Source organism: Salmo salar, chromosome 08 (assembly GCF_965601325.2).
Source record: "Salmo salar chromosome 08, fSalSal1, whole genome shotgun sequence".
In the NCBI taxonomy this organism is placed as follows: domain Eukaryota; kingdom Metazoa; phylum Chordata; class Actinopteri; order Salmoniformes; family Salmonidae; genus Salmo; species Salmo salar.
The window spans coordinates 2,197,437-2,217,232 of NC_138298.1; the positions used below are offsets into that span (position 1 = coordinate 2,197,437).

General features: G+C 42.0%; 44 non-coding genes and 1 pseudogene across 44 annotated transcripts; all 45 read left to right on the top strand.

The window, feature by feature from the left end:
- Positions 1-269: 269 nt before the first annotated feature.
- On the top strand, positions 270-388 carry LOC145855129 (5S ribosomal RNA). The gene has a single exon (XR_014376016.1). It is a non-coding gene; the product is annotated as a 5S ribosomal RNA (ribosomal RNA).
- A 139-nt stretch (positions 389-527) lies between these two features.
- On the top strand, positions 528-646 carry LOC145855130 (5S ribosomal RNA). Its single transcript, XR_014376017.1, has one exon. It is a non-coding gene; the product is annotated as a 5S ribosomal RNA (ribosomal RNA).
- Positions 647-1,055: 409 nt separating this feature from the next.
- On the top strand, positions 1,056-1,174 carry LOC145855131 (5S ribosomal RNA). The gene has a single exon (XR_014376018.1). It is a non-coding gene; the product is annotated as a 5S ribosomal RNA (ribosomal RNA).
- A 409-nt stretch (positions 1,175-1,583) lies between these two features.
- Positions 1,584-1,702, top strand: LOC145882864 (5S ribosomal RNA). Its single transcript, XR_014394434.1, has one exon. It is a non-coding gene; the product is annotated as a 5S ribosomal RNA (ribosomal RNA).
- A 139-nt stretch (positions 1,703-1,841) lies between these two features.
- Positions 1,842-1,960, top strand: LOC145855132 (5S ribosomal RNA). Its single transcript, XR_014376019.1, has one exon. It is a non-coding gene; the product is annotated as a 5S ribosomal RNA (ribosomal RNA).
- A 409-nt stretch (positions 1,961-2,369) lies between these two features.
- Positions 2,370-2,488, top strand: LOC145855134 (5S ribosomal RNA). The gene has a single exon (XR_014376021.1). It is a non-coding gene; the product is annotated as a 5S ribosomal RNA (ribosomal RNA).
- A 409-nt stretch (positions 2,489-2,897) lies between these two features.
- Positions 2,898-3,016, top strand: LOC145882865 (5S ribosomal RNA). Its single transcript, XR_014394435.1, has one exon. It is a non-coding gene; the product is annotated as a 5S ribosomal RNA (ribosomal RNA).
- Positions 3,017-3,155: 139 nt separating this feature from the next.
- LOC145855135 (5S ribosomal RNA) lies at positions 3,156-3,274 on the top strand. Its single transcript, XR_014376022.1, has one exon. It is a non-coding gene; the product is annotated as a 5S ribosomal RNA (ribosomal RNA).
- Positions 3,275-3,683: 409 nt separating this feature from the next.
- LOC145855136 (5S ribosomal RNA) lies at positions 3,684-3,802 on the top strand. Its single transcript, XR_014376023.1, has one exon. It is a non-coding gene; the product is annotated as a 5S ribosomal RNA (ribosomal RNA).
- Positions 3,803-4,211: 409 nt separating this feature from the next.
- LOC145855137 (5S ribosomal RNA) lies at positions 4,212-4,330 on the top strand. Its single transcript, XR_014376024.1, has one exon. It is a non-coding gene; the product is annotated as a 5S ribosomal RNA (ribosomal RNA).
- A 139-nt stretch (positions 4,331-4,469) lies between these two features.
- Positions 4,470-4,578, top strand: LOC145853111 (uncharacterized; annotated as a pseudogene).
- A 409-nt stretch (positions 4,579-4,987) lies between these two features.
- On the top strand, positions 4,988-5,106 carry LOC145882866 (5S ribosomal RNA). The gene has a single exon (XR_014394436.1). It is a non-coding gene; the product is annotated as a 5S ribosomal RNA (ribosomal RNA).
- A 139-nt stretch (positions 5,107-5,245) lies between these two features.
- Positions 5,246-5,364, top strand: LOC145855138 (5S ribosomal RNA). The gene has a single exon (XR_014376025.1). It is a non-coding gene; the product is annotated as a 5S ribosomal RNA (ribosomal RNA).
- A 409-nt stretch (positions 5,365-5,773) lies between these two features.
- On the top strand, positions 5,774-5,892 carry LOC145855139 (5S ribosomal RNA). Its single transcript, XR_014376026.1, has one exon. It is a non-coding gene; the product is annotated as a 5S ribosomal RNA (ribosomal RNA).
- Positions 5,893-6,301: 409 nt separating this feature from the next.
- LOC145886618 (5S ribosomal RNA) lies at positions 6,302-6,420 on the top strand. The gene has a single exon (XR_014398203.1). It is a non-coding gene; the product is annotated as a 5S ribosomal RNA (ribosomal RNA).
- Positions 6,421-6,559: 139 nt separating this feature from the next.
- On the top strand, positions 6,560-6,678 carry LOC145855140 (5S ribosomal RNA). Its single transcript, XR_014376027.1, has one exon. It is a non-coding gene; the product is annotated as a 5S ribosomal RNA (ribosomal RNA).
- Positions 6,679-7,087: 409 nt separating this feature from the next.
- Positions 7,088-7,206, top strand: LOC145886619 (5S ribosomal RNA). Its single transcript, XR_014398204.1, has one exon. It is a non-coding gene; the product is annotated as a 5S ribosomal RNA (ribosomal RNA).
- Positions 7,207-7,345: 139 nt separating this feature from the next.
- Positions 7,346-7,464, top strand: LOC145855141 (5S ribosomal RNA). The gene has a single exon (XR_014376028.1). It is a non-coding gene; the product is annotated as a 5S ribosomal RNA (ribosomal RNA).
- Positions 7,465-7,873: 409 nt separating this feature from the next.
- Positions 7,874-7,992, top strand: LOC145855142 (5S ribosomal RNA). The gene has a single exon (XR_014376029.1). It is a non-coding gene; the product is annotated as a 5S ribosomal RNA (ribosomal RNA).
- A 139-nt stretch (positions 7,993-8,131) lies between these two features.
- On the top strand, positions 8,132-8,250 carry LOC145855143 (5S ribosomal RNA). Its single transcript, XR_014376030.1, has one exon. It is a non-coding gene; the product is annotated as a 5S ribosomal RNA (ribosomal RNA).
- A 409-nt stretch (positions 8,251-8,659) lies between these two features.
- LOC145882867 (5S ribosomal RNA) lies at positions 8,660-8,778 on the top strand. Its single transcript, XR_014394437.1, has one exon. It is a non-coding gene; the product is annotated as a 5S ribosomal RNA (ribosomal RNA).
- A 139-nt stretch (positions 8,779-8,917) lies between these two features.
- LOC145850805 (5S ribosomal RNA) lies at positions 8,918-9,036 on the top strand. The gene has a single exon (XR_014372653.1). It is a non-coding gene; the product is annotated as a 5S ribosomal RNA (ribosomal RNA).
- Positions 9,037-9,445: 409 nt separating this feature from the next.
- Positions 9,446-9,564, top strand: LOC145855145 (5S ribosomal RNA). Its single transcript, XR_014376032.1, has one exon. It is a non-coding gene; the product is annotated as a 5S ribosomal RNA (ribosomal RNA).
- Positions 9,565-9,973: 409 nt separating this feature from the next.
- Positions 9,974-10,092, top strand: LOC145885763 (5S ribosomal RNA). The gene has a single exon (XR_014397347.1). It is a non-coding gene; the product is annotated as a 5S ribosomal RNA (ribosomal RNA).
- A 139-nt stretch (positions 10,093-10,231) lies between these two features.
- LOC145855146 (5S ribosomal RNA) lies at positions 10,232-10,350 on the top strand. The gene has a single exon (XR_014376033.1). It is a non-coding gene; the product is annotated as a 5S ribosomal RNA (ribosomal RNA).
- Positions 10,351-10,759: 409 nt separating this feature from the next.
- Positions 10,760-10,878, top strand: LOC145855147 (5S ribosomal RNA). Its single transcript, XR_014376034.1, has one exon. It is a non-coding gene; the product is annotated as a 5S ribosomal RNA (ribosomal RNA).
- Positions 10,879-11,017: 139 nt separating this feature from the next.
- On the top strand, positions 11,018-11,136 carry LOC145885765 (5S ribosomal RNA). The gene has a single exon (XR_014397349.1). It is a non-coding gene; the product is annotated as a 5S ribosomal RNA (ribosomal RNA).
- Positions 11,137-11,545: 409 nt separating this feature from the next.
- Positions 11,546-11,664, top strand: LOC145885766 (5S ribosomal RNA). Its single transcript, XR_014397350.1, has one exon. It is a non-coding gene; the product is annotated as a 5S ribosomal RNA (ribosomal RNA).
- A 139-nt stretch (positions 11,665-11,803) lies between these two features.
- On the top strand, positions 11,804-11,922 carry LOC145855148 (5S ribosomal RNA). Its single transcript, XR_014376035.1, has one exon. It is a non-coding gene; the product is annotated as a 5S ribosomal RNA (ribosomal RNA).
- Positions 11,923-12,331: 409 nt separating this feature from the next.
- Positions 12,332-12,450, top strand: LOC145855149 (5S ribosomal RNA). The gene has a single exon (XR_014376036.1). It is a non-coding gene; the product is annotated as a 5S ribosomal RNA (ribosomal RNA).
- Positions 12,451-12,589: 139 nt separating this feature from the next.
- LOC145855150 (5S ribosomal RNA) lies at positions 12,590-12,708 on the top strand. Its single transcript, XR_014376037.1, has one exon. It is a non-coding gene; the product is annotated as a 5S ribosomal RNA (ribosomal RNA).
- A 409-nt stretch (positions 12,709-13,117) lies between these two features.
- Positions 13,118-13,236, top strand: LOC145855151 (5S ribosomal RNA). The gene has a single exon (XR_014376038.1). It is a non-coding gene; the product is annotated as a 5S ribosomal RNA (ribosomal RNA).
- Positions 13,237-13,375: 139 nt separating this feature from the next.
- LOC145885767 (5S ribosomal RNA) lies at positions 13,376-13,494 on the top strand. The gene has a single exon (XR_014397351.1). It is a non-coding gene; the product is annotated as a 5S ribosomal RNA (ribosomal RNA).
- Positions 13,495-13,633: 139 nt separating this feature from the next.
- LOC145855152 (5S ribosomal RNA) lies at positions 13,634-13,752 on the top strand. Its single transcript, XR_014376039.1, has one exon. It is a non-coding gene; the product is annotated as a 5S ribosomal RNA (ribosomal RNA).
- A 409-nt stretch (positions 13,753-14,161) lies between these two features.
- LOC145855153 (5S ribosomal RNA) lies at positions 14,162-14,280 on the top strand. The gene has a single exon (XR_014376040.1). It is a non-coding gene; the product is annotated as a 5S ribosomal RNA (ribosomal RNA).
- Positions 14,281-14,419: 139 nt separating this feature from the next.
- LOC145855154 (5S ribosomal RNA) lies at positions 14,420-14,538 on the top strand. The gene has a single exon (XR_014376041.1). It is a non-coding gene; the product is annotated as a 5S ribosomal RNA (ribosomal RNA).
- Positions 14,539-14,947: 409 nt separating this feature from the next.
- Positions 14,948-15,066, top strand: LOC145885768 (5S ribosomal RNA). The gene has a single exon (XR_014397352.1). It is a non-coding gene; the product is annotated as a 5S ribosomal RNA (ribosomal RNA).
- A 139-nt stretch (positions 15,067-15,205) lies between these two features.
- Positions 15,206-15,324, top strand: LOC145887077 (5S ribosomal RNA). The gene has a single exon (XR_014398664.1). It is a non-coding gene; the product is annotated as a 5S ribosomal RNA (ribosomal RNA).
- A 409-nt stretch (positions 15,325-15,733) lies between these two features.
- On the top strand, positions 15,734-15,852 carry LOC145884843 (5S ribosomal RNA). The gene has a single exon (XR_014396423.1). It is a non-coding gene; the product is annotated as a 5S ribosomal RNA (ribosomal RNA).
- Positions 15,853-15,991: 139 nt separating this feature from the next.
- Positions 15,992-16,110, top strand: LOC145855156 (5S ribosomal RNA). Its single transcript, XR_014376043.1, has one exon. It is a non-coding gene; the product is annotated as a 5S ribosomal RNA (ribosomal RNA).
- A 1,072-nt stretch (positions 16,111-17,182) lies between these two features.
- LOC145855157 (5S ribosomal RNA) lies at positions 17,183-17,301 on the top strand. Its single transcript, XR_014376044.1, has one exon. It is a non-coding gene; the product is annotated as a 5S ribosomal RNA (ribosomal RNA).
- Positions 17,302-17,710: 409 nt separating this feature from the next.
- Positions 17,711-17,829, top strand: LOC145884025 (5S ribosomal RNA). The gene has a single exon (XR_014395604.1). It is a non-coding gene; the product is annotated as a 5S ribosomal RNA (ribosomal RNA).
- Positions 17,830-17,968: 139 nt separating this feature from the next.
- LOC145887078 (5S ribosomal RNA) lies at positions 17,969-18,087 on the top strand. The gene has a single exon (XR_014398665.1). It is a non-coding gene; the product is annotated as a 5S ribosomal RNA (ribosomal RNA).
- Positions 18,088-18,496: 409 nt separating this feature from the next.
- Positions 18,497-18,615, top strand: LOC145884844 (5S ribosomal RNA). Its single transcript, XR_014396424.1, has one exon. It is a non-coding gene; the product is annotated as a 5S ribosomal RNA (ribosomal RNA).
- Positions 18,616-18,754: 139 nt separating this feature from the next.
- Positions 18,755-18,873, top strand: LOC145855158 (5S ribosomal RNA). The gene has a single exon (XR_014376045.1). It is a non-coding gene; the product is annotated as a 5S ribosomal RNA (ribosomal RNA).
- The last annotated feature ends 923 nt before the right edge of the window (positions 18,874-19,796 follow it).

Genomic DNA, 19,796 nt, shown 5'->3' on the forward strand with positions numbered 1-19,796 from the left:
CCTTGTATTTATAAGACAAACAAGAATATTGTTGCTGAATGCAGCTTGTGTGTGCTTTGTGCTCCTTTGCCCTGTTCAAATGATGAAAGGAAATAAAGTTTGTATTTTATCCAACTACCTGTGCTAAAAAGTGATGGGAACAGTGTTTGTAATTTCTTCTACTTTTTCAGTGACACAAAGTTCAAGCTGCTTATCTAATTGGTGAAAATGCAATGTCTGTTTATCACACTCACTTTGACTATATATGTTGTAGCAAGAGATCGTTTCTCGCTTACGGCCATACCAGCCTGGGTACGCCCGATCTCGTCTGATCTCGGAAGCTAAGCAGGGTCGGGCCTGGTTAGTACTTGGATGGGAGACCGCCTGGGAATACCAGGTGCTGTAAGCATTTTGTCCACGAGGGTGTGCTCTTGCACTATTTCATCAGCAACACTGCCTTGTATTAAGCATTTAATGATGAATTGACTAAATGTCTGTTTTATCAGACTCACTTTGACTATATATGTTGTAGCAAGAGATTGTTTCTCGCTTACGGCCATACCAGCCTGGGTACGCCCGATCTCGTCTGATCTCGGAAGCTAAGCAGGGTCGGGCCTGGTTAGTACTTGGATGGGAGACCGCCTGGGAATACCAGGTGCTGTAAGCATTTTGTCCACGAGGGTGTGCCCCTGCACTATTTCATCAGCAACACTGCCTTGTAGTAAGCATTTAATGATGAATTGACTAAATGCAGCTTCCTGCCTTTTTAATAGGATCAAATTTCCTTGTGTTTTCAATTAGCATCTGCCTTGTATTTATAAGACAAACAAGAATATTGTTGCTGAATGCAGCTTGTGTGTGCTTTGTGCTCCTTTGCCCTGTTCAAATGATGAAAGGAAATAAAGTTTGTATTTTATCCAACTACCTGTGCTAAAAAGTGATGGGAACAGTGTTTGTAATTTCTTCTACTTTTTCAGTGACACAAAGTTCAAGCTGCTTATCTAATTGGTGAAAATGCAATGTCTGTTTATCACACTCACTTTGACTATATATGTTGTAGCAAGAGATTGTTTCTCGCTTACGGCCATACCAGCCTGGGTACGCCCGATCTCGTCTGATCTCGGAAGCTAAGCAGGGTCGGGCCTGGTTAGTACTTGGATGGGAGACCGCCTGGGAATACCAGGTGCTGTAAGCATTTTGTCCACGAGGGTGTGCCCCTGCACTATTTCATCAGCAACACTGCCTTGTAGTAAGCATTTAATGATGAATTGACTAAATGCAGCTTCCTGCCTTTTTAATAGGATCAAATTTCCTTGTGTTTTCAATTAGCATCTGCCTTGTATTTATAAGACAAACAAGAATATTGTTGCTGAATGCAGCTTGTGTGTGCTTTGTGCTCCTTTGCCCTGTTCAAATGATGAAAGGAAATAAAGTTTGTATTTTATCCAACTACCTGTGGTAAAAAGTGATGGGAACAGTGTTTGTAATTTCTTCTACTTTTTCAGTGACACAAAGTTCAAGCTGCTTATCTAATTGGTGAAAATGCAATGTCTGTTTATCACACTCACTTTGACTATATATGTTGTAGCAAGAGATTGTTTCTCGCTTACGGCCATACCAGCCTGGGTACGCCTGATCTCGTCTGATCTCGGAAGCTAAGCAGGGTCGGGCCTGGTTAGTACTTGGATGGGAGACCGCCTGGGAATACCAGGTGCTGTAAGCATTTTGTCCACGAGGGTGTGCTCTTGCACTATTTCATCAGCAACACTGCCTTGTATTAAGCATTTAATGATGAATTGACTAAATGTCTGTTTTATCAGACTCACTTTGACTATATATGTTGTAGCAAGAGATTGTTTCTCGCTTACGGCCATACCAGCCTGGGTACGCCCGATCTCGTCTGATCTCGGAAGCTAAGCAGGGTCGGGCCTGGTTAGTACTTGGATGGGAGACCGCCTGGGAATACCAGGTGCTGTAAGCATTTTGTCCACGAGGGTGTGCCCCTGCACTATTTCATCAGCAACACTGCCTTGTAGTAAGCATTTAATGATGAATTGACTAAATGCAGCTTCCTGCCTTTTTAATAGGATCAAATTTCCTTGTGTTTTCAATTAGCATCTGCCTTGTATTTATAAGACAAACAAGAATATTGTTGCTGAATGCAGCTTGTGTGTGCTTTGTGCTCCTTTGCCCTGTTCAAATGATGAAAGGAAATAAAGTTTGTATTTTATCCAACTACCTGTGCTAAAAAGTGATGGGAACAGTGTTTGTAATTTCTTCTACTTTTTCAGTGACACAAAGTTCAAGCTGCTTATCTAATTGGTGAAAATGCAATGTCTGTTTATCACACTCACTTTGACTATATATGTTGTAGCAAGAGATTGTTTCTCGCTTACGGCCATACCAGCCTGGGTACGCCCGATCTCGTCTGATCTCGGAAGCTAAGCAGGGTCGGGCCTGGTTAGTACTTGGATGGGAGACCGCCTGGGAATACCAGGTGCTGTAAGCATTTTGTCCACGAGGGTGTGCCCCTGCACTATTTCATCAGCAACACTGCCTTGTAGTAAGCATTTAATGATGAATTGACTAAATGCAGCTTCCTGCCTTTTTAATAGGATCAAATTTCCTTGTGTTTTCAATTAGCATCTGCCTTGTATTTATAAGACAAACAAGAATATTGTTGCTGAATGCAGCTTGTGTGTGCTTTGTGCTCCTTTGCCCTGTTCAAATGATGAAAGGAAATAAAGTTTGTATTTTATCCAACTACCTGTGCTAAAAAGTGATGGGAACAGTGTTTGTAATTTCTTCTACTTTTTCAGTGACACAAAGTTCAAGCTGCTTATCTAATTGGTGAAAATGCAATGTCTGTTTATCACACTCACTTTGACTATATATGTTGTAGCAAGAGATTGTTTCTCGCTTACGGCCATACCAGCCTGGGTACGCCTGATCTCGTCTGATCTCGGAAGCTAAGCAGGGTCGGGCCTGGTTAGTACTTGGATGGGAGACCGCCTGGGAATACCAGGTGCTGTAAGCATTTTGTCCACGAGGGTGTGCTCTTGCACTATTTCATCAGCAACACTGCCTTGTATTAAGCATTTAATGATGAATTGACTAAATGTCTGTTTTATCAGACTCACTTTGACTATATATGTTGTAGCAAGAGATTGTTTCTCGCTTACGGCCATACCAGCCTGGGTACGCCCGATCTCGTCTGATCTCGGAAGCTAAGCAGGGTCGGGCCTGGTTAGTACTTGGATGGGAGACCGCCTGGGAATACCAGGTGCTGTAAGCATTTTGTCCACGAGGGTGTGCCCCTGCACTATTTCATCAGCAACACTGCCTTGTAGTAAGCATTTAATGATGAATTGACTAAATGCAGCTTCCTGCCTTTTTAATAGGATCAAATTTCCTTGTGTTTTCAATTAGCATCTGCCTTGTATTTATAAGACAAACAAGAATATTGTTGCTGAATGCAGCTTGTGTGTGCTTTGTGCTCCTTTGCCCTGTTCAAATGATGAAAGGAAATAAAGTTTGTATTTTATCCAACTACCTGTGCTAAAAAGTGATGGGAACAGTGTTTGTAATTTCTTCTACTTTTTCAGTGACACAAAGTTCAAGCTGCTTATCTAATTGGTGAAAATGCAATGTCTGTTTATCACACTCACTTTGACTATATATGTTGTAGCAAGAGATTGTTTCTCGCTTACGGCCATACCAGCCTGGGTACGCCCGATCTCGTCTGATCTCGGAAGCTAAGCAGGGTCGGGCCTGGTTAGTACTTGGATGGGAGACCGCCTGGGAATACCAGGTGCTGTAAGCATTTTGTCCACGAGGGTGTGCCCCTGCACTATTTCATCAGCAACACTGCCTTGTAGTAAGCATTTAATGATGAATTGACTAAATGCAGCTTCCTGCCTTTTTAATAGGATCAAATTTCCTTGTGTTTTCAATTAGCATCTGCCTTGTATTTATAAGACAAACAAGAATATTGTTGCTGAATGCAGCTTGTGTGTGCTTTGTGCTCCTTTGCCCTGTTCAAATGATGAAAGGAAATAAAGTTTGTATTTTATCCAACTACCTGTGCTAAAAAGTGATGGGAACAGTGTTTGTAATTTCTTCTACTTTTTCAGTGACACAAAGTTCAAGCTGCTTATCTAATTGGTGAAAATGCAATGTCTGTTTATCACACTCACTTTGACTATATATGTTGTAGCAAGAGATTGTTTCTCGCTTACGGCCATACCAGCCTGGGTACGCCCGATCTCGTCTGATCTCGGAAGCTAAGCAGGGTCGGGCCTGGTTAGTACTTGGATGGGAGACCGCCTGGGAATACCAGGTGCTGTAAGCATTTTGTCCACGAGGGTGTGCTCTTGCACTATTTCATCAGCAACACTGCCTTGTATTAAGCATTTAATGATGAATTGACTAAATGTCTGTTTTATCAGACTCACTTTGACTATATATGTTGTAGCAAGAGATTGTTTCTCGCTTACGGCCATACCAGCCTGGGTACGCCCGATCTCGGAAGCTAAGCAGGGTCGGGCCTGGTTAGTACTTGGATGGGAGACCGCCTGGGAATACCAGGTGCTGTAAGCATTTTGTCCACGAGGGTGTGCCCCTGCACTATTTCATCAGCAACACTGCCTTGTAGTAAGCATTTAATGATGAATTGACTAAATGCAGCTTCCTGCCTTTTTAATAGGATCAAATTTCCTTGTGTTTTCAATTAGCATCTGCCTTGTATTTATAAGACAAACAAGAATATTGTTGCTGAATGCAGCTTGTGTGTGCTTTGTGCTCCTTTGCCCTGTTCAAATGATGAAAGGAAATAAAGTTTGTATTTTATCCAACTACCTGTGCTAAAAAGTGATGGGAACAGTGTTTGTAATTTCTTCTACTTTTTCAGTGACACAAAGTTCAAGCTGCTTATCTAATTGGTGAAAATGCAATGTCTGTTTATCACACTCACTTTGACTATATATGTTGTAGCAAGAGATTGTTTCTCGCTTACGGCCATACCAGCCTGGGTACGCCTGATCTCGTCTGATCTCGGAAGCTAAGCAGGGTCGGGCCTGGTTAGTACTTGGATGGGAGACCGCCTGGGAATACCAGGTGCTGTAAGCATTTTGTCCACGAGGGTGTGCTCTTGCACTATTTCATCAGCAACACTGCCTTGTATTAAGCATTTAATGATGAATTGACTAAATGTCTGTTTTATCAGACTCACTTTGACTATATATGTTGTAGCAAGAGATTGTTTCTCGCTTACGGCCATACCAGCCTGGGTACGCCCGATCTCGTCTGATCTCGGAAGCTAAGCAGGGTCGGGCCTGGTTAGTACTTGGATGGGAGACCGCCTGGGAATACCAGGTGCTGTAAGCATTTTGTCCACGAGGGTGTGCCCCTGCACTATTTCATCAGCAACACTGCCTTGTAGTAAGCATTTAATGATGAATTGACTAAATGCAGCTTCCTGCCTTTTTAATAGGATCAAATTTCCTTGTGTTTTCAATTAGCATCTGCCTTGTATTTATAAGACAAACAAGAATATTGTTGCTGAATGCAGCTTGTGTGTGCTTTGTGCTCCTTTGCCCTGTTCAAATGATGAAAGGAAATAAAGTTTGTATTTTATCCAACTACCTGTGCTAAAAAGTGATGGGAACAGTGTTTGTAATTTCTTCTACTTTTTCAGTGACACAAAGTTCAAGCTGCTTATCTAATTGGTGAAAATGCAATGTCTGTTTATCACACTCACTTTGACTATATATGTTGTAGCAAGAGATTGTTTCTCGCTTACGGCCATACCAGCCTGGGTACGCCCGATCTCGTCTGATCTCGGAAGCTAAGCAGGGTCGGGCCTGGTTAGTACTTGGATGGGAGACCGCCTGGGAATACCAGGTGCTGTAAGCATTTTGTCCACGAGGGTGTGCCCCTGCACTATTTCATCAGCAACACTGCCTTGTAGTAAGCATTTAATGATGAATTGACTAAATGCAGCTTCCTGCCTTTTTAATAGGATCAAATTTCCTTGTGTTTTCAATTAGCATCTGCCTTGTATTTATAAGACAAACAAGAATATTGTTGCTGAATGCAGCTTGTGTGTGCTTTGTGCTCCTTTGCCCTGTTCAAATGATGAAAGGAAATAAAGTTTGTATTTTATCCAACTACCTGTGCTAAAAAGTGATGGGAACAGTGTTTGTAATTTCTTCTACTTTTTCAGTGACACAAAGTTCAAGCTGCTTATCTAATTGGTGAAAATGCAATGTCTGTTTATCACACTCACTTTGACTATATATGTTGTAGCAAGAGATTGTTTCTCGCTTACGGCCATACCAGCCTGGGTACGCCCGATCTCGTCTGATCTCGGAAGCTAAGCAGGGTCGGGCCTGGTTAGTACTTGGATGGGAGACCGCCTGGGAATACCAGGTGCTCTAAGCATTTTGTCCACGAGGGTGTGCTCTTGCACTATTTCATCAGCAACACTGCCTTGTATTAAGCATTTAATGATGAATTGACTAAATGTCTGTTTTATCAGACTCACTTTGACTATATATGTTGTAGCAAGAGATTGTTTCTCGCTTACGGCCATACCAGCCTGGGTACGCCCGATCTCGTCTGATCTCGGAAGCTAAGCAGGGTCGGGCCTGGTTAGTACTTGGATGGGAGACCGCCTGGGAATACCAGGTGCTGTAAGCATTTTGTCCACGAGGGTGTGCCCCTGCACTATTTCATCAGCAACACTGCCTTGTAGTAAGCATTTAATGATGAATTGACTAAATGCAGCTTCCTGCCTTTTTAATAGGATCAAATTTCCTTGTGTTTTCAATTAGCATCTGCCTTGTATTTATAAGACAAACAAGAATATTGTTGCTGAATGCAGCTTGTGTGTGCTTTGTGCTCCTTTGCCCTGTTCAAATGATGAAAGGAAATAAAGTTTGTATTTTATCCAACTACCTGTGCTAAAAAGTGATGGGAACAGTGTTTGTAATTTCTTCTACTTTTTCAGTGACACAAAGTTCAAGCTGCTTATCTAATTGGTGAAAATGCAATGTCTGTTTATCACACTCACTTTGACTATATATGTTGTAGCAAGAGATTGTTTCTCGCTTACGGCCATACCAGCCTGGGTACGCCCGATCTCGTCTGATCTCGGAAGCTAAGCAGGGTCGGGCCTGGTTAGTACTTGGATGGGAGACCGCCTGGGAATACCAGGTGCTCTAAGCATTTTGTCCACGAGGGTGTGCTCTTGCACTATTTCATCAGCAACACTGCCTTGTATTAAGCATTTAATGATGAATTGACTAAATGTCTGTTTTATCAGACTCACTTTGACTATATATGTTGTAGCAAGAGATTGTTTCTCGCTTACGGCCATACCAGCCTGGGTACGCCCGATCTCGTCTGATCTCGGAAGCTAAGCAGGGTCGGGCCTGGTTAGTACTTGGATGGGAGACCGCCTGGGAATACCAGGTGCTGTAAGCATTTTGTCCACGAGGGTGTGCCCCTGCACTATTTCATCAGCAACACTGCCTTGTAGTAAGCATTTAATGATGAATTGACTAAATGCAGCTTCCTGCCTTTTTAATAGGATCAAATTTCCTTGTGTTTTCAATTAGCATCTGCCTTGTATTTATAAGACAAACAAGAATATTGTTGCTGAATGCAGCTTGTGTGTGCTTTGTGCTCCTTTGCCCTGTTCAAATGATGAAAGGAAATAAAGTTTGTATTTTATCCAACTACCTGTGCTAAAAAGTGATGGGAACAGTGTTTGTAATTTCTTCTACTTTTTCAGTGACACAAAGTTCAAGCTGCTTATCTAATTGGTGAAAATGCAATGTCTGTTTATCACACTCACTTTGACTATATATGTTGTAGCAAGAGATTGTTTCTCGCTTACGGCCATACCAGCCTGGGTACGCCCGATCTCGTCTGATCTCGGAAGCTAAGCAGGGTCGGGCCTGGTTAGTACTTGGATGGGAGACCGCCTGGGAATACCAGGTGCTGTAAGCATTTTGTCCACGAGGGTGTGCTCTTGCACTATTTCATCAGCAACACTGCCTTGTATTAAGCATTTAATGATGAATTGACTAAATGTCTGTTTTATCAGACTCACTTTGACTATATATGTTGTAGCAAGAGATTGTTTCTCGCTTACGGCCATACCAGCCTGGGTACGCCCGATCTCGTCTGATCTCGGAAGCTAAGCAGGGTCGGGCCTGGTTAGTACTTGGATGGGAGACCGCCTGGGAATACCAGGTGCTGTAAGCATTTTGTCCACGAGGGTGTGCCCCTGCACTATTTCATCAGCAACACTGCCTTGTAGTAAGCATTTAATGATGAATTGACTAAATGCAGCTTCCTGCCTTTTTAATAGGATCAAATTTCCTTGTGTTTTCAATTAGCATCTGCCTTGTATTTATAAGACAAACAAGAATATTGTTGCTGAATGCAGCTTGTGTGTGCTTTGTGCTCCTTTGCCCTGTTCAAATGATGAAAGGAAATAAAGTTTGTATTTTATCCAACTACCTGTGCTAAAAAGTGATGGGAACAGTGTTTGTAATTTCTTCTACTTTTTCAGTGACACAAAGTTCAAGCTGCTTATCTAATTGGTGAAAATGCAATGTCTGTTTATCACACTCACTTTGACTATATATGTTGTAGCAAGAGATTGTTTCTCGCTTACGGCCATACCAGCCTGGGTACGCCTGATCTCGTCTGATCTCGGAAGCTAAGCAGGGTCGGGCCTGGTTAGTACTTGGATGGGAGACCGCCTGGGAATACCAGGTGCTGTAAGCATTTTGTCCACGAGGGTGTGCTCTTGCACTATTTCATCAGCAACACTGCCTTGTATTAAGCATTTAATGATGAATTGACTAAATGTCTGTTTTATCAGACTCACTTTGACTATATATGTTGTAGCAAGAGATTGTTTCTCCCTTACGGCCATACCAGCCTGGGTACGCCCGATCTCGTCTGATCTCGGAAGCTAAGCAGGGTCGGGCCTGGTTAGTACTTGGATGGGAGACCGCCTGGGAATACCAGGTGCGGTAAGCATTTTGTCCACGAGGGTGTGCCCCTGCACTATTTCATCAGCAACACTGCCTTGTAGTAAGCATTTAATGATGAATTGACTAAATGCAGCTTCCTGCCTTTTTAATAGGATCAAATTTCCTTGTGTTTTCAATTAGCATCTGCCTTGTATTTATAAGACAAACAAGAATATTGTTGCTGAATGCAGCTTGTGTGTGCTTTGTGCTCCTTTGCCCTGTTCAAATGATGAAAGGAAATAAAGTTTGTATTTTATCCAACTACCTGTGCTAAAAAGTGATGGGAACAGTGTTTGTAATTTCTTCTACTTTTTCAGTGACACAAAGTTCAAGCTGCTTATCTAATTGGTGAAAATGCAATGTCTGTTTATCACACTCACTTTGACTATATATGTTGTAGCAAGAGATTGTTTCTCGCTTACGGCCATACCAGCCTGGGTACGCCCGATCTCGTCTGATCTCGGAAGCTAAGCAGGGTCGGGCCTGGTTAGTACTTGGATGGGAGACCGCCTGGGAATACCAGGTGCTGTAAGCATTTTGTCCACGAGGGTGTGCCCCTGCACTATTTCATCAGCAACACTGCCTTGTAGTAAGCATTTAATGATGAATTGACTAAATGCAGCTTCCTGCCTTTTTAATAGGATCAAATTTCCTTGTGTTTTCAATTAGCATCTGCCTTGTATTTATAAGACAAACAAGAATATTGTTGCTGAATGCAGCTTGTGTGTGCTTTGTGCTCCTTTGCCCTGTTCAAATGATGAAAGGAAATAAAGTTTGTATTTTATCCAACTACCTGTGCTAAAAAGTGATGGGAACAGTGTTTGTAATTTCTTCTACTTTTTCAGTGACACAAAGTTCAAGCTGCTTATCTAATTGGTGAAAATGCAATGTCTGTTTATCACACTCACTTTGACTATATATGTTGTAGCAAGAGATTGTTTCTCGCTTACGGCCATACCAGCCTGGGTACGCCCGATCTCGTCTGATCTCGGAAGCTAGGCAGGGTCGGGCCTGGTTAGTACTTGGATGGGAGACCGCCTGGGAATACCAGGTGCTGTAAGCATTTTGTCCACGAGGGTGTGCTCTTGCACTATTTCATCAGCAACACTGCCTTGTATTAAGCATTTAATGATGAATTGACTAAATGTCTGTTTTATCAGACTCACTTTGACTATATATGTTGTAGCAAGAGATTGTTTCTCGCTTACGGCCATACCAGCCTGGGTACGCCCGATCTCGTCTGATCTCGGAAGCTAAGCAGGGTCGGGCCTGGTTAGTACTTGGATGGGAGACCGCCTGGGAATACCAGGTGCTGTAAGCATTTTGTCCACGAGGGTGTGCCCCTGCACTATTTCATCAGCAACACTGCCTTGTAGTAAGCATTTAATGATGAATTGACTAAATGCAGCTTCCTGCCTTTTTAATAGGATCAAATTTCCTTGTGTTTTCAATTAGCATCTGCCTTGTATTTATAAGACAAACAAGAATATTGTTGCTGAATGCAGCTTGTGTGTGCTTTGTGCTCCTTTGCCCTGTTCAAATGATGAAAGGAAATAAAGTTTGTATTTTATCCAACTACCTGTGCTAAAAAGTGATGGGAACAGTGTTTGTAATTTCTTCTACTTTTTCAGTGACACAAAGTTCAAGCTGCTTATCTAATTGGTGAAAATGCAATGTCTGTTTATCACACTCACTTTGACTATATATGTTGTAGCAAGAGATTGTTTCTCGCTTACGGCCATACCAGCCTGGGTACGCCCGATCTCGTCTGATCTCGGAAGCTAAGCAGGGTCGGGCCTGGTTAGTACTTGGATGGGAGACCGCCTGGGAATACCAGGTGCTGTAAGCATTTTGTCCACGAGGGTGTGCTCTTGCACTATTTCATCAGCAACACTGCCTTGTATTAAGCATTTAATGATGAATTGACTAAATGTCTGTTTTATCAGACTCACTTTGACTATATATGTTGTAGCAAGAGATTGTTTCTCGCTTACGGCCATACCAGCCTGGGTACGCCCGATCTCGTCTGATCTCGGAAGCTAGGCAGGGTCGGGCCTGGTTAGTACTTGGATGGGAGACCGCCTGGGAATACCAGGTGCTGTAAGCATTTTGTCCACGAGGGTGTGCCCCTGCACTATTTCATCAGCAACACTGCCTTGTAGTAAGCATTTAATGATGAATTGACTAAATGCAGCTTCCTGCCTTTTTAATAGGATCAAATTTCCTTGTGTTTTCAATTAGCATCTGCCTTGTATTTATAAGACAAACAAGAATATTGTTGCTGAATGCAGCTTGTGTGTGCTTTGTGCTCCTTTGCCCTGTTCAAATGATGAAAGGAAATAAAGTTTGTATTTTATCCAACTACCTGTGCTAAAAAGTGATGGGAACAGTGTTTGTAATTTCTTCTACTTTTTCAGTGACACAAAGTTCAAGCTGCTTATCTAATTGGTGAAAATGCAATGTCTGTTTATCACACTCACTTTGACTATATATGTTGTAGCAAGAGATTGTTTCTCGCTTACGGCCATACCAGCCTGGGTACGCCCGATCTCGTCTGATCTCGGAAGCTAGGCAGGGTCGGGCCTGGTTAGTACTTGGATGGGAGACCGCCTGGGAATACCAGGTGCTGTAAGCATTTTGTCCACGAGGGTGTGCTCTTGCACTATTTCATCAGCAACACTGCCTTGTATTAAGCATTTAATGATGAATTGACTAAATGTCTGTTTTATCAGACTCACTTTGACTATATATGTTGTAGCAAGAGATTGTTTCTCGCTTACGGCCATACCAGCCTGGGTACGCCCGATCTCGTCTGATCTCGGAAGCTAAGCAGGGTCGGGCCTGGTTAGTACTTGGATGGGAGACCGCCTGGGAATACCAGGTGCTGTAAGCATTTTGTCCACGAGGGTGTGCCCCTGCACTATTTCATCAGCAACACTGCCTTGTAGTAAGCATTTAATGATGAATTGACTAAATGCAGCTTCCTGCCTTTTTAATAGGATCAAATTTCCTTGTGTTTTCAATTAGCATCTGCCTTGTATTTATAAGACAAACAAGAATATTGTTGCTGAATGCAGCTTGTGTGTGCTTTGTGCTCCTTTGCCCTGTTCAAATGATGAAAGGAAATAAAGTTTGTATTTTATCCAACTACCTGTGCTAAAAAGTGATGGGAACAGTGTTTGTAATTTCTTCTACTTTTTCAGTGACACAAAGTTCAAGCTGCTTATCTAATTGGTGAAAATGCAATGTCTGTTTATCACACTCACTTTGACTATATATGTTGTAGCAAGAGATTGTTTCTCGCTTACGGCCATACCAGCCTGGGTACGCCCGATCTCGTCTGATCTCGGAAGCTAAGCAGGGTCGGGCCTGGTTAGTACTTGGATGGGAGACCGCCTGGGAATACCAGGTGCTGTAAGCATTTTGTCCACGAGGGTGTGCTCTTGCACTATTTCATCAGCAACACTGCCTTGTATTAAGCATTTAATGATGAATTGACTAAATGTCTGTTTTATCAGACTCACTTTGACTATATATGTTGTAGCAAGAGATTGTTTCTCGCTTACGGCCATACCAGCCTGGGTACGCCCGATCTCGTCTGATCTCGGAAGCTAAGCAGGGTCGGGCCTGGTTAGTACTTGGATGGGAGACCGCCTGGGAATACCAGGTGCTGTAAGCATTTTGTCCACGAGGGTGTGCCCCTGCACTATTTCATCAGCAACACTGCCTTGTAGTAAGCATTTAATGATGAATTGACTAAATGCAGCTTCCTGCCTTTTTAATAGGATCAAATTTCCTTGTGTTTTCAATTAGCATCTGCCTTGTATTTATAAGACAAACAAGAATATTGTTGCTGAATGCAGCTTGTGTGTGCTTTGTGCTCCTTTGCCCTGTTCAAATGATGAAAGGAAATAAAGTTTGTATTTTATCCAACTACCTGTGCTAAAAAGTGATGGGAACAGTGTTTGTAATTTCTTCTACTTTTTCAGTGACACAAAGTTCAAGCTGCTTATCTAATTGGTGAAAATGCAATGTCTGTTTATCACACTCACTTTGACTATATATGTTGTAGCAAGAGATTGTTTCTCGCTTACGGCCATACCAGCCTGGGTACGCCCGATCTCGTCTGATCTCGGAAGCTAAGCAGGGTCGGGCCTGGTTAGTACTTGGATGGGAGACCGCCTGGGAATACCAGGTGCTGTAAGCATTTTGTCCACGAGGGTGTGCTCTTGCACTATTTCATCAGCAACACTGCCTTGTATTAAGCATTTAATGATGAATTGACTAAATGTCTGTTTTATCAGACTCACTTTGACTATATATGTTGTAGCAAGAGATTGTTTCTCGCTTACGGCCATACCAGCCTGGGTACGCCCGATCTCGTCTGATCTCGGAAGCTAGGCAGGGTCGGGCCTGGTTAGTACTTGGATGGGAGACCGCCTGGGAATACCAGGTGCTGTAAGCATTTTGTCCACGAGGGTGTGCTCTTGCACTATTTCATCAGCAACACTGCCTTGTATTAAGCATTTAATGATGAATTGACTAAATGTCTGTTTTATCAGACTCACTTTGACTATATATGTTGTAGCAAGAGATTGTTTCTCGCTTACGGCCATACCAGCCTGGGTACGCCCGATCTCGTCTGATCTCGGAAGCTAAGCAGGGTCGGGCCTGGTTAGTACTTGGATGGGAGACCGCCTGGGAATACCAGGTGCTGTAAGCATTTTGTCCACGAGGGTGTGCCCCTGCACTATTTCATCAGCAACACTGCCTTGTAGTAAGCATTTAATGATGAATTGACTAAATGCAGCTTCCTGCCTTTTTAATAGGATCAAATTTCCTTGTGTTTTCAATTAGCATCTGCCTTGTATTTATAAGACAAACAAGAATATTGTTGCTGAATGCAGCTTGTGTGTGCTTTGTGCTCCTTTGCCCTGTTCAAATGATGAAAGGAAATAAAGTTTGTATTTTATCCAACTACCTGTGCTAAAAAGTGATGGGAACAGTGTTTGTAATTTCTTCTACTTTTTCAGTGACACAAAGTTCAAGCTGCTTATCTAATTGGTGAAAATGCAATGTCTGTTTATCACACTCACTTTGACTATATATGTTGTAGCAAGAGATTGTTTCTCGCTTACGGCCATACCAGCCTGGGTACGCCCGATCTCGTCTGATCTCGGAAGCTAAGCAGGGTCGGGCCTGGTTAGTACTTGGATGGGAGACCGCCTGGGAATACCAGGTGCTGTAAGCATTTTGTCCACGAGGGTGTGCTCTTGCACTATTTCATCAGCAACACTGCCTTGTATTAAGCATTTAATGATGAATTGACTAAATGTCTGTTTTATCAGACTCACTTTGACTATATATGTTGTAGCAAGAGATTGTTTCTCGCTTACGGCCATACCAGCCTGGGTACGCCCGATCTCGTCTGATCTCGGAAGCTAAGCAGGGTCGGGCCTGGTTAGTACTTGGATGGGAGACCGCCTGGGAATACCAGGTGCTGTAAGCATTTTGTCCACGAGGGTGTGCCCCTGCACTATTTCATCAGCAACACTGCCTTGTAGTAAGCATTTAATGATGAATTGACTAAATGCAGCTTCCTGCCTTTTTAATAGGATCAAATTTCCTTGTGTTTTCAATTAGCATCTGCCTTGTATTTATAAGACAAACAAGAATATTGTTGCTGAATGCAGCTTGTGTGTGCTTTGTGCTCCTTTGCCCTGTTCAAATGATGAAAGGAAATAAAGTTTGTATTTTATCCAACTACCTGTGCTAAAAAGTGATGGGAACAGTGTTTGTAATTTCTTCTACTTTTTCAGTGACACAAAGTTCAAGCTGCTTATCTAATTGGTGAAAATGCAATGTCTGTTTATCACACTCACTTTGACTATATATGTTGTAGCAAGAGATTGTTTCTCGCTTACGGCCATACCAGCCTGGGTACGCCCGATCTCGTCTGATCTCGGAAGCTAGGCAGGGTCGGGCCTGGTTAGTACTTGGATGGGAGACCGCCTGGGAATACCAGGTGCTGTAAGCATTTTGTCCACGAGGGTGTGCTCTTGCACTATTTCATCAGCAACACTGCCTTGTATTAAGCATTTAATGATGAATTGACTAAATGTCTGTTTTATCAGACTCACTTTGACTATATATGTTGTAGCAAGAGATTGTTTCTCGCTTACGGCCATACCAGCCTGGGTACGCCCGATCTCGTCTGATCTCGGATGCTAAGCAGGGTCGGGCCTGGTTAGTACTTGGATGGGAGACCGCCTGGGAATACTAGGTGCTGTAAGCATTTTGTCCACGAGGGTGTGCCCCTGCACTATTTCATCAGCAACACTGCCTTGTAGTAAGCATTTAATGATGAATTGACTAAATGCAGCTTCCTGCCTTTTTAATAGGATCAAATTTCCTTGTGTTTTCAATTAGCATCTGCCTTGTATTTATAAGACAAACAAGAATATTGTTGCTGAATGCAGCTTGTGTGTGCTTTGTGCTCCTTTGCCCTGTACAAATGATGAAAGGAAATAAAGTTTGTATTTTATCCAACTACCTGTGCTAAAAAGTGATGGGAACAGTGTTTGTAATTTCTTCTACTTTTTCAGTGACACAAAGTTCAAGCTGCTTATCTAATTGGTGAAAATGCAATGTCTGTTTATCACACTCACTTTGACTATATATGTTGTAGCAAGAGATTGTTTCTCGCTTACGGCCATACCAGCCTGGGTACGCCCGATCTCGTCTGATCTCGGAAGCTAAGCAGGGTCGGTCCTGGTTAGTACTTGGATGGGAGACCGCCTGGGAATACCAGGTGCTGTAAGCATTTTGTCCACGAGGGTGTGCTCTTGCACTATTTCATCAGCAACACTGCCTTGTATTAAGCATTTAATGATGAATTGACTAAATGTCTGTTTTATCAAACTCACTTTGACTATATATGTTGTAGCAAGAGATTGTTTCTCGCTTACGGCCATACCAGCCTGGGTACGCCCGATCTCGTCTGATCTCGGAAGCTAAGCAGGGTCGGGCCTGGTTAGTACTTGGATGGGAGACCGCCTGGGAATACCAGGTGCTGTAAGCATATAGTGCCCCTGCACTATTTCATCAGCAATATTTTATTTTATATATAAATGCTTCCGCTCAGTGTTTGAGATCAATTGACACCCTTTACCATGGCACTTTGAGATTTATTTTTAATTGCAAAACCCTTACGCACCACTGCACTTTGTATACCAGGGTTGGCTGGCCTTCTCTAGTCACTCGTAGGCTCAGTCACTGGTATACTTTTATTTACAAAGCCATTTTGGGTTTACTACCTTTTTATTTGGGCATTTTTATTGTTCAGAAATGTGGTGGGTACTCTCTTCGTTCGAGGGACTTTATCTTGCTAACTGTTCCAAATGTCCGAACTGAATTTGGTAAAAGGGCTTTTATGTACTCTGCGCCATCGTCTTGGAATGCCTTACAAAATACTTTTAAACTGGAAGAACTTGTCCCGATTGGTATTTTTAAATCACTGATGAATGATCTTGAGACTGATTCCCTGACCTGTCAATGTTTTTAATTTGCTGTTTTTGATTTTGTTATATTCTTTGTTAATTTTATGGTTTTTACTAGATTACTTGTAGTTTTTCATGTTGTTTGTCTAATTTTTGTAATGACTTGGCGCTGCCTATCTTGGCCAGGACGCTCTTGAAAAAGAGATTTTAAATCTCAATGAGCCTTTCCTGGTTAAATAAAGGTTTAAAAAAAAAAATAATAAAAAAAAAAAAAAAAAAAAAAAAAACACTGCCTTGTAGTAAGCATTTAATGATGAATTGACTAAATGCAGCTTCCTGCCTTTTTAATAGGATCAAATTTCCTTGTGTTTTCAATTAGCATCTGCCTTGTATTTATAAGACAAACAAGAATATTGTTGCTGAATGCAGCTTGTGTGTGCTTTGTGCTCCTTTGCCCTGTTCAAATGATGAAAGGAAATAAAGTTTGTATTTTATCCAACTACCTGTGCTAAAAAGTGATGGGAACAGTGTTTGTAATTTCTTCTACTTTTTCAGTGACACAAAGTTCAAGCTGCTTATCTAATTGGTGAAAATGCAATGTCTGTTTATCACACTCACTTTGACTATATATGTTGTAGCAAGAGATTGTTTCTCGCTTACGGCCATACCAGCCTGGGTACGCCCGATCTCGTCTGATCTCGGAAGCTAAGCAGGGTCGGGCCTGGTTAGTACTTGGATGGGAGACCGCCTGGGAATACCAGGTGCTGTAAGCATTTTGTCCACGAGGGTGTGCCCCTGCACTATTTCATCAGCAACACTGCCTTGTAGTAAGCATTTAATGATGAATTGACTAAATGCAGCTTCCTGCCTTTTTAATAGGATCAAATTTCCTTGTGTTTTCAATTAGCATCTGCCTTGTATTTATAAGACAAACAAGAATATTGTTGCTGAATGCAGCTTGTGTGTGCTTTGTGCTCCTTTGCCCTGTTCAAATGATGAAAGGAAATAAAGTTTGTATTTTATCCAACTACCTGTGCTAAAAAGTGATGGGAACAGTGTTTGTAATTTCTTCTACTTTTTCAGTGACACAAAGTTCAAGCTGCTTATCTAATTGGTGAAAATGCAATGTCTGTTTATCACACTCACTTTGACTATATATGTTGTAGCAAGAGATTGTTTCTCGCTTACGGCCATACCAGCCTGGGTACGCCCGATCTCGTCTGATCTCGGAAGCTAAGCAGGGTCGGGCCTGGTTAGTACTTGGATGGGAGACCGCCTGGGAATACTAGGTGCTGTAAGCATTTTGTCCACGAGGGTGTGCCCCTGCACTATTTCATCAGCAACACTGCCTTGTATTAAGCATTTAATGATGAATTGACTAAATGTCTGTTTTATCAGACTCACTTTGACTATATATGTTGTAGCAAGAGATTGTTTCTCGCTTACGGCCATACCAGCCTGGGTACGCCCGATCTCGTCTGATCTCGGATGCTAAGCAGGGTCGGGCCTGGTTAGTACTTGGATGGGAGACCGCCTGGGAATACTAGGTGCTGTAAGCATTTTGTCCACGAGGGTGTGCCCCTGCACTATTTCATCAGCAACACTGCCTTGTAGTAAGCATTTAATGATGAATTGACTAAATGCAGCTTCCTGCCTTTTTAATAGGATCAAATTTCCTTGTGTTTTCAATTAGCATCTGCCTTGTATTTATAAGACAAACAAGAATATTGTTGCTGAATGCAGCTTGTGTGTGCTTTGTGCTCCTTTGCCCTGTACAAATGATGAAAGGAAATAAAGTTTGTATTTTATCCAACTACCTGTGCTAAAAAGTGATGGGAACAGTGTTTGTAATTTCTTCTACTTTTTCAGTGACACAAAGTTCAAGCTGCTTATCTAATTGGTGAAAATGCAATGTCTGTTTATCACACTCACTTTGACTATATATGTTGTAGCAAGAGATTGTTTCTCGCTTACGGCCATACCAGCCTGGGTACGCCCGATCTCGTCTGATCTCGGAAGCTAAGCAGGGTCGGTCCTGGTTAGTACTTGGATGGGAGACCGCCTGGGAATACCAGGTGCTGTAAGCATTTTGTCCACGAGGGTGTGCTCTTGCACTATTTCATCAGCAACACTGCCTTGTATTAAGCATTTAATGATGAATTGACTAAATGTCTGTTTTATCAAACTCACTTTGACTATATATGTTGTAGCAAGAGATTGTTTCTCGCTTACGGCCATACCAGCCTGGGTACGCCCGATCTCGTCTGATCTCGGAAGCTAAGCAGGGTCGGGCCTGGTTAGTACTTGGATGGGAGACCGCCTGGGAATACCAGGTGCTGTAAGCATATAGTGCCCCTGCACTATTTCATCAGCAATATTTTATTTTATATATAAATGCTTCCGCTCAGTGTTTGAGATCAATTGACACCCTTTACCATGGCACTTTGAGATTTATTTTAAATTGCAAAACCCTTACGCACCACTGCACTTTGTATACCAGGGTTGGCTGGCCTTCTCTAGTCACTCGTAGGCTCAGTCACTGGTATACTTTTATTTACAAAGCCATTTTGGGTTTACTACCTTTTTATTTGGGCATTTTTATTGTTCAGAAATGTGGTGGGTACTCTCTTCGTTCGAGGGACTTTATCTTGCTAACTGTTCCAAATGTCCGAACTGAATTTGGTAAAAGGGCTTTTATGTACTCTGCGCCATCGTCTTGGAATGCCTTACAAAATACTTTTAAACTGGAAGAACTTGTCCCGATTGGTATTTTTAAATCACTGATGAATGATCTTGAGACTGATTCCCTGACCTGTCAATGTTTTTAATTTGCTGTTTTTGATTTTGTTATATTCTTTGTTAATTTTATGGTTTTTACTAGATTACTTGTAGTTTTTCATGTTGTTTGTCTAATTTTTGTAATGACTTGGCGCTGCCTATCTTGGCCAGGACGCTCTTGAAAAAGAGAATTTAAATCTCAATGAGCCTTTCCTGGTTAAATAAAGGTTTAAAAAAAAAAAAAAAAAAAAAAAAAAAAAAAAAAAAAAAAACACTGCCTTGTAGTAAGCATTTAATGATGAATTGACTAAATGCAGCTTCCTGCCTTTTTAATAGGATCAAATTTCCTTGTGTTTTCAATTAGCATCTGCCTTGTATTTATAAGACAAACAAGAATATTGTTGCTGAATGCAGCTTATGTGTGCTTTGTGCTCCTTTGCCCTGTACAAATGATGAAAGGAAATAAAGTTTGTATTTTATCCAACTACCT